The following is a 9,059-nucleotide window of genomic DNA, read 5'->3' as shown; positions in this document are numbered from 1 at the left end:
ACAAGGAGGGATAGAATTTCATTAAATTATGACTGGCATTGATCTCATTAAGTCATGTTAAAATCTAAGAAAACAGCTTACCTTGATATCTTCAATTCCTCGGTCGATTAAATCTAGATTTTTAAATCCTCATCGGTCCACCTCAGGCTGCTTTGAAAGTCTTTACAGAAGCTCTACTTTCATTTTACTCACACATCAACTTGGATAATGAGCCACCATTTACCAGCGGACTACTTTCTGTCAAAGTGCAATATAATAATCCAGAGGCAAACAGTTTTACATTGACATTCACAAAAGTACTGGAGACCAACTCTCTGTCACCCTGTCCAATAATGTGCTTTTCTTATGTTGTATTATCACTACCTTGTGAAAGAGTTACGTGGTCAGGTTCAGCCCCTCCAGGTGTGTGTGTGTGTGTGTGTCAGCATTTGTGTAAGCAGTTCAGACCATAAAATGTGTCAGTGTATGTGTTCAAAAGAAAAAAAAGTTGGGTAATCCGTCCACTTTTTACGAGGGGAAAATAAAAGGTACAAGGATCATGTACACACACACACACACACACACACACACACACACACACACACACACACACACACACACACACACACACACACACACACACACCCGTTCAGTGCGCAAGCACACAGACGTCACTCTTTCTCTCTCTCTCTTAATTAACTAAGGCTCACCTAAACTGATTGTTCTGTACTGAAGATAACCCCGGGCAAAGAAAGTGCTCTATGAAGCATTGATGCTGTTTCAGGAGTCAACACTGCCTTTATTTTTTAATCACATCAGAGGGTCTAAGGATGATAGATAGACAGACAGACAGACTCTTTATTTATGCCGAAGGAAATTTTGTGAAGCATGTCACAGATTATAAGGCCACTTGAGACAAATGTGACATTTTGTGACAGTGAATATATTCAGAATTAAATATGATGTGATATCTATAGAAATGAAATAAAGAAATGACCTTTGATTGTATATGGCCATATGGTATCCAGTGTGGTACATCGTACCTGATCCTTGAATAAGAAGTGTTTGATGAGGTCGATGAGCAACAGCTTGACTACAGAGTCTTGTGAGATCCAGAACTGTGCTTTTAGGTTATAAAGTCCATGTTCAAATCACATTAATGCAAGCATGTTGGGTTGCCACAGTGTTCAGTATTATGATATTTTATTCTTTTCTTGTGGAATGTAAATCATTTTAGTATGTAATGTACCATTTTGTTTGTGTGTCAAAAGCTTAAACAGCTGTTACCACCCCCCCAAAACATCAGAAAGCTTTTAATTGTTTCTGTTAAGGGCTGTCATCACAAGTTTGGGGAGACTGTTACCACTGGGTGTCACTACAGGGCTTTTATTGTAGCTTATTCTCAAGTTTCAAACTTTCACTCTGTGTTTGTGTGTGTGTGCATGTGTGTGTGTGTGTGTGTGTGTGTGTGTGTGTGTGTGTGTGTGTGTGTGTGTGTGTGTGTGTGTGTGTGTGTGTGTGTGTGTGTGTGTATGAAACCATGTGTGCATGTGTGGGGAGTGCACTCTGTCTCATTAAGACGCTCTGGTGGTGCATAATACGCTGGCCATATGGCATGGTGGTGCTATCTCCCTCCACCTTCAGGTGGTTAAGTTAAAGTAGAGTCTCACAAGAATTACACACAGAAGTCAGAGAGGACACAGGACCCAAAACAGAATTTTTGAGTTTTAATTTGAGTGCTATTGTTAAAATGGTGAGCATAGCAAACGGTCTACAAGAAGTTATGTCGGGCATAAGTCTGATATTTCTCTATAACACCTGTTCTATGGTCTGTGACACAGGGCATCATCCTGCTACTCACAGCTGAGACTGCAGATCAATAGTAAGGACAGACACAAGGCTCTTTAGTTACACTGAAATGTCAGCGTCAATGTCACACTACAGTTAGTGGCCATATGGACTGTGTGAATAATGACTTGCTGTAGAAACACGTAGACAGACTATATTGACTCATTGTTCAAAACCTTTATAATCGAAAGGGAGAAGTGATGAAATATTAAAATGAAATTAAACCTCATACAACACCCTGAATATCGGCTGATAAATATATTCATTCCATTTGTACACTTGGATTCCAGTGGTAGCCGCATGAGATTATTTCTACTCTGATCCAGTCAATTTCAAAAACTTACTTTTTTTAAACTGTAAGCATAAAAAGCCATTTAATCAAACCATTTATAAAAAGAAAACTGATGGAATCAACTCCAAAATTCTTAACATATTATGTCCAAGAATAATTTTGAGGACCTTTATGTCATTGAATCTGACATTGGAGACAGTTCCAGTTTTGGTTCTTGAATCAGCAGCCAATTCCAATCACATAAAGGGATGTGTACTGAAATTGTTATCCATTGGGATTAAAATGTCAATAAAAGATAATTTAACATTCTGATCAGTAATCTCGATGACATAATGATGTGAATATGCAAAGATTGAGTTATTTGTTTGATAACTCAAGAAGAGAACACAAATCTCTGGACATGTAGGCAATGAGATTACATCTTATGTCTAATGTCCATCTGTCCAAAACCACTTAGGTGCATCTGTACTCGACTGAACTGTAGCAGTGACCTCTTCCTGCCATCACAGTGTGCGTTCCTCTTCATGACCGATCCAGCGATATCTCTTTAATTGGGAATAATCTTTATTTTCAAAAAAAGAAACAACTTAAACACAAGTTTTCCAGCAAACAAAAAAAAAAACTTTTAGCTTTACAGTCAGCAAATTCCAAGACTATCAGGCTCACACAGATACACACAAAATAAAACCCCCAAACAATTACATATCTACAGAGTAGACAAGAGTCAAGGGCAGAATTCAGTTGTTTAATACATAGAGAAAGTTTGAAATACTAGAGAGGAAGTGATAGGATGAGATAGGACAGAACACAGTATGAAGGGACTCAGTGGGATAGGAGAAAAGACGATAGGACAACAAAGGCTGAGACAGGAAAGGATATGATGGGATAGGAGAAGCAGAGACGGGATTGGACAGAAGAAACTAGGATGGGATGACATTGACAGGATGTTATACATTACATATGCAGCTAGATGGGTTTGAGGTCATCGCTTTGGAACAACAGGTTGGTGAATTGATCCTTACTATGCACAAGAGCAAGAAACGCGGTTGCCTAACATAGCTGGATGGGACTGACTAAAATAGAAGAGTAAGTGGCGGAATTGGATTGGATAGGACAGGATAATGACAACATACGACAGGAAACAATAGGATGTAACAAGAAGAAATAGGATGGGATAGGACATGAGGGGAGTTGTGACAATGTTCCTCGTACGCACTCAGCAGCAAAGGTTGAGATAACAATGCAGTCTTAGGTGAGTGAGGACAAGGGTTTTTTTTCAGGTGCTTAAATATGTCATGGACATCCAAAATCAATATCTGATAACCTTATAATATATTATCATCGTTTGACCAGTGCACAAAATCCCCTGTAGTTCGTATGTTGAAGCTGCTAATTGGAAGTGGTTTGACTGATATTCAAATTCTGAGGCTGTAGATTGGTACATCTGCTAAGGAGGTTATGTTTTCACTGAGCGTATTGGTTGCTTGGACTTTTCAAAACCTTTAAACAACACATTTCAATGAAACTTGGTGGGAGGATGGGTCTTGGGTAACTCTATTTGAGTACAACTTGAATTTCAATAATTGAGATGCATGGTTATTGTATGATATCTAGGTATTTTTGGCATTTGGTCTGGATCCACTTGATTTAAATGGTTGGCTGTCTAACCACTGACATTAAACTATGGTTGTAGTGTTATGAGGACATGGCTTGATTGAAATGACAGACATAAATGCACTCTACTGAGTGCCATGATCCTCTCTCATCTCTCTGACACCGTCCCAAAGAAATTGGTCACAATATGCTCATGATGACGAGTGCATTGCTGGCCTGTGATAGTACGGATGAAAGATTTCCATTTTTCTTCTTTATGGTTTCATATTTCTTTGAGGTTTTGTCTAGAACTGCAGAAACTGCATCAAAAAAAGCAAACACCGTGGTTTTGTAGCTCACCTTGACCAAAGCTCAAAATTCTTATGATTGAATTTCTCTACACAATGGCCCACCAGACAGTATTTTCCCCATATTTGATATGATTTCCCAGTCAGGAAAGAAAAGAGTTGTGTATTTCTCTAAGAGACCATAAATCAGCTATTAATCACAGAATAGTGTCTTAACCATACCAGCAAATCAAACTTTCTACCCCCTAGTACCCCACAGTAGCTGATAACTCAAAACTGTAGACACTGTTCTTTGAAAACGGAATCTTTAACACATGAATTCAAAGAATTCAATCATGAGTTTTCACATGTATGAATATCCATCCACATTGTCATTGGGTTCCCATTGGGTAATCTTGATTGGTTTACATTCCTATCCTGGTTTAGTAGCTCCTGACTGCCTTTTGAAGTGTCCTTGAGCAAGATGCTGTATCCAAGTCTGCTCTAAACAAGCAGGTCAATTGAATTACCAATCGCGTGAGCTTGTTAGATTAAATGTGCAACTCGTCATTATTGACTTGAGACTCTCTTTTGACATGAATCATACTTGATAATAAATGATCATGACTCCAGATGTTTCTCAGTCACCTTCAGCAACATGGGGAAAGTTTTAAAAAAAAAAGTATTTTACATTCAAATGAGGCCACAGATGTATGGCTACAGCTTTACAGCAATGTGCCAAGCTGCATAAGTTGCAGCCTGACTTCAGATGGATTTGTCATATGCACTACAACCTTTACAAAAAATAGGGAAAAAAACCATTCTGAAACTATCAAAAAATCCATTTATCAAATGAAAATATGCAGGGTCCCTGAGAAAGATGACAGGTCACTATTTTAAAAGCCTCTAGCCAATGCTAAATATTTATGGCCTTTTTTTCTGATTAAAAAGAGAATTTTAAGCTTCATCTAAGGGAGTAGGAGGGCATTTTGTTCAACTGGAGACGTCAACCAAAAATTTCAGATTAAAATCCTTGTCTGAGAGAAAAAAAGAAGGAGATGTATTGAAATCAGTATAAAATGAAAAAGGAAGACATGGAAGCCACATGTGTCCTCATTCAGAGGATGGATTGCATCAGCGCAGCATAAAATTTACTGCGAACATGTATGTTCTATTTTACTTTTCATACTGTTTAGAAATCTCCCCTCCTCATGGCTTCTAATGTTACAATAACAAGTGTGTGTGTGTTTGTCTGTTTTACGTATGTTAGCCATTATTGTGATTAAGCTTTGGGAAGAATCGCTGCTACAAGAGCTCACAGAAAACTCTTGCTTTTATGCCAAGACCAGTGTAATTGCAACACCACACCACTGGCAATATTGCAATACTTGTATTTCTTTAGGAGGAAAACTGGAGGTGCTTGTAAAGCATAAGGTGCATTAGAGAGTAACTTTTTCCAATCATTTGACTGAGCAGAATTATAACTTGTTCCTCAGCAGCTCAACACACAACAGTAACCAAGAGAAAACATCAAAAGTATCTACAGTGCCTTACTTTTTATATGTCAAAGCACTTGTGTGATTATGTATCTCACATCAGTTCTAAGCACAATGCCAAAGAAAATGGAGAAGATAAATTATATATTCTGTAACAGAGCTCATGAAAATGTCACCTAGTGTTGTGTAAAGTTTATGAATTCAACTGATCAACTTATGAACCTGATTTGAATGTGCTGTCAGGCTACTTCAATCACTTCATTTCCAATTCTACTGAATCCCAGTGACAGACTCCATATTCTTCTCACCTCAGGGCAGGATAGTATGGAAATTTTGTTGGTGTCCTGCAAAGAGAGATGCTGCAGGTGAAAGTGTGTGTGTGTGTGTGTGTGTGTGTGTGTGTGTGTGTGTGTGTGTGTGTGTGTGTGTGTGTGTGTGTGTGTGTGTGTGTGTGTGTGTGTGTGACAGCTATAATGAAGAACAACGAGCCAGATTCAATCAGTTTCTTTGTTCTGCTTTGATTTCTTGCTCTTTCACCTCTCTCTGTTTGCCTTTCCTTCTCTCACTGTCTTTGAATTTGAAATCAGGGTTTGTTTCCAGCATACATGTTTTGGTATTGTATTAAAAACCTTGATAAATGATATCATAGTGTGCACTGATGTGAAACAGGTCTCATCCACAAAGAAGATATCCTGTTGCACATCCTGATCTAATCTACTGTATGTTATGCTTGGAAATTCCTTACTCTTAAAAAGTGTCTCCAAAGAATAATTTCCCCAAGATTTAATTACTTGCGCATCATTCATAGTTGGAGTCGAAACATTTTTGCATGTATCAGATTAGATGTTGACAGATAGTTGCGGGGAAAAAAGAGTTTTGATAAGTTCTGGTTTGGAGTGAGGGCTGCCATCACAGCTTGTACCTAAATTGAGAAGAGCACCAATCTTGAAATTGTTAGGTTTATGGTTATTTGAGTTGTTTTCAGTTCAAGATTTTGCATTTACTTTACTTGTCACTCTTCCCTCTTTTGCATATCAGCTTTGCTGTCCATTGCAGAGTGTGGATGTGGTTAGGAGCTAACCCCTGCCCTCAGTCAAATGCAGAGATGAAGATTCTGAAGCTGCTACGACCTTGACATTTTTTCTTTTCATGGGCAACATCCACCCATCCATCTTCTTGAAGATGAGATAACAGTAGTCGTCTTGGCTTCAGACGTTTTTTCGCCTTGCAGGTCACAGGTGTTGCTGAGGCCTATCCAAGCTGACTACCAGCGAGAGGTGGGGTACATCCTGGATGCACCCCTGTAGTTACAAAAAAGTAGTCTGATTAAGATGACTCCAGGACGTAATATTTTTACTATTAGAAAGTTGGGTTATTATTTTTCAATTCACTGTTTTGTGCTTTAGTAGCTCCCTCTCTTCATTTTTTTGTACAACTCACTCGATCGCTGCTCCTCAAACTGTCCAGAAAGGACAAAACCGGCATATAAGTCCTATTCATTGAAATAGTTTGTGAATCAGCACAGGGAATTGGATTCCCTCCAACATTTTTGGGATCTTTTTTTTGGACCAGGCTAAACTCATTCACTGAGTTAAATGAAATTTCTTATTCTGTAGTCCTCTTGAAAATAGAAAAACAAACTGGTTCAACAGTCTACATCATCACTATCCTGTCCCACAAATGTTTAATATACGAGTAGAGTGTAGAGCCTATTGGTCATCATCAGTACAACTACATATTTTTAGATTCCTGAAAGAAACTAGACTAACTTTAATAAAAAACATGGAACACAGTAGCTTCAAAAAGAAAGGTCCCTGTCCCTCTGACAGTGATAACCATCATACCATTGTTTTGCCCAGCAGCAAAATTGGATTTTAAAAAAGAGGTTGCCTCACTGTTTGAATATTCCACTGGGTTTTAAAAATCAAACTTTTTCAACACAAACGAAACAAAAAGAAAAATGGAGAAATGTATTGTGCATAGTAAATCAAGACAGGGAGGTGGACAGAAGCAGAGCAGAATGAAAAACAACGAGTAAAGGAGGAAGATAGATTGGCAGAGGCCTAATGAGACAAACGGAGAGAGACGAGGGAGAGGAGTTGTGACGGCAAACTGAAAATCACATGGGGAAAATTAAAAGGAAGCAAGAACTGAAAGGATGACGGAATTAAGAGGAGGTGATAAGGAATGGACAAGATGACTAATTGAAAGCAAGTGAGGAAAGAAAGTATGAACTTTGGTTTGGTATTTGAGCGAGAAAGAGAAACTCTATAGCAGTGGTTCTTAACCACTGCTATACCTGTTATAGTGGTTACTCTGAAGCGTCTGTCACTTCTCCTTCACTTTCTTCATCTTTCTATGCTCTTAGAATTTATTACTACTCCTAGAATTTATTACTACTACTGTCAAATCACACTCTCTGTCTGCACGATACCGATGCTGTCTTTGCGCCTCTGTTCCACAGGTGGAGAACGCGGATGGAAGACAGGATACCCAAAGGCCTGGAAATCCAGCCCCCAATTCAGCAACAGCGCACTATGGACATGAAACTCAAACTGGCCTATCTGCCACTCTCTCACTCTCTCTGTATTACTTGACCTATGTCTTTCCCCAATGTATTTCTATTTCCCAACCAACAGGTCAAGGCGGATGACCGCCCTCCAGAGCCTGGGTCCTGCCTGGAGTTTCTTCCTCAATGAGGGAGTTTTTCCCCGCCACCGTAGCTTATGCTTGCTCTGGAGGGCATTGTTGGCTTTCTATCTGTAAAGTGCTTTGAAATGTCTTCTGATATGATTCAGCGCTATATAAATAAAAGTTGATTGATTGATTGATTAACCTTGTTGGTGGTACCGAACCCTGACGGTTTCATATGCTCAATCACCGAGCCCTTCTTTAGTAAAAAAAAAAAAAAAAGTTTTCAAAATTTAAAACATAAGTATATGTTATACTGGTGTATTTAACGAATTATGCATTAATGTCACCTTTTTCAAGGAACAAAACCAAGAAAGTGCATGAACTCACATGAAATGACCTACCTGCAAATCAGTGTGACTTCTGCTGTTGTTATTGAGAGATCAGTTCAGGTATGAGTAGCTTCACCTTGACAGGTGCTACTCTGATGTCATTTTCACAGCAAAGTCTGTTTCTTTTTTCTCCCCATGCATCTTAAGGAAGTGTTCCTTTAATTTTGCCAGTGCAAGACTAGAGTTGCTCAACTTGACATTGCAAATCATGCAGAACGCTGACTCCCATCACGTTCCGTTATACAGTACATGTAAATTCAGGTTGCACATATTTGTCCGACCACTTTCCTTTTTTTGCTCAACATAGTTACTATGAATTCAAATATTAAGAAAGCAATCAGATGACATACCATAATGACAGGCATAAACCGACTAATGAGTGCGCAAAATCCCATGTAGCACAGGTAGGCTAATCGATGTAGCGTCATGTGATCACCTGCAGCCAGTGATAGCTAAGGGGGGCGTGTCATCACGAATTGACGAATTGATGTGTCAAAAGTACACAGTGATTCGTGTATGTTCGACCTCCATCTCCCCTGAA

Source organism: Antennarius striatus, chromosome 1 (assembly GCF_040054535.1).
Source record: "Antennarius striatus isolate MH-2024 chromosome 1, ASM4005453v1, whole genome shotgun sequence".
Lineage (NCBI taxonomy): Eukaryota > Metazoa > Chordata > Actinopteri > Lophiiformes > Antennariidae > Antennarius > Antennarius striatus.
The sequence above is the reverse complement of the archived record's forward strand: the minus strand, read 5'-3'. Positions refer to the sequence as shown.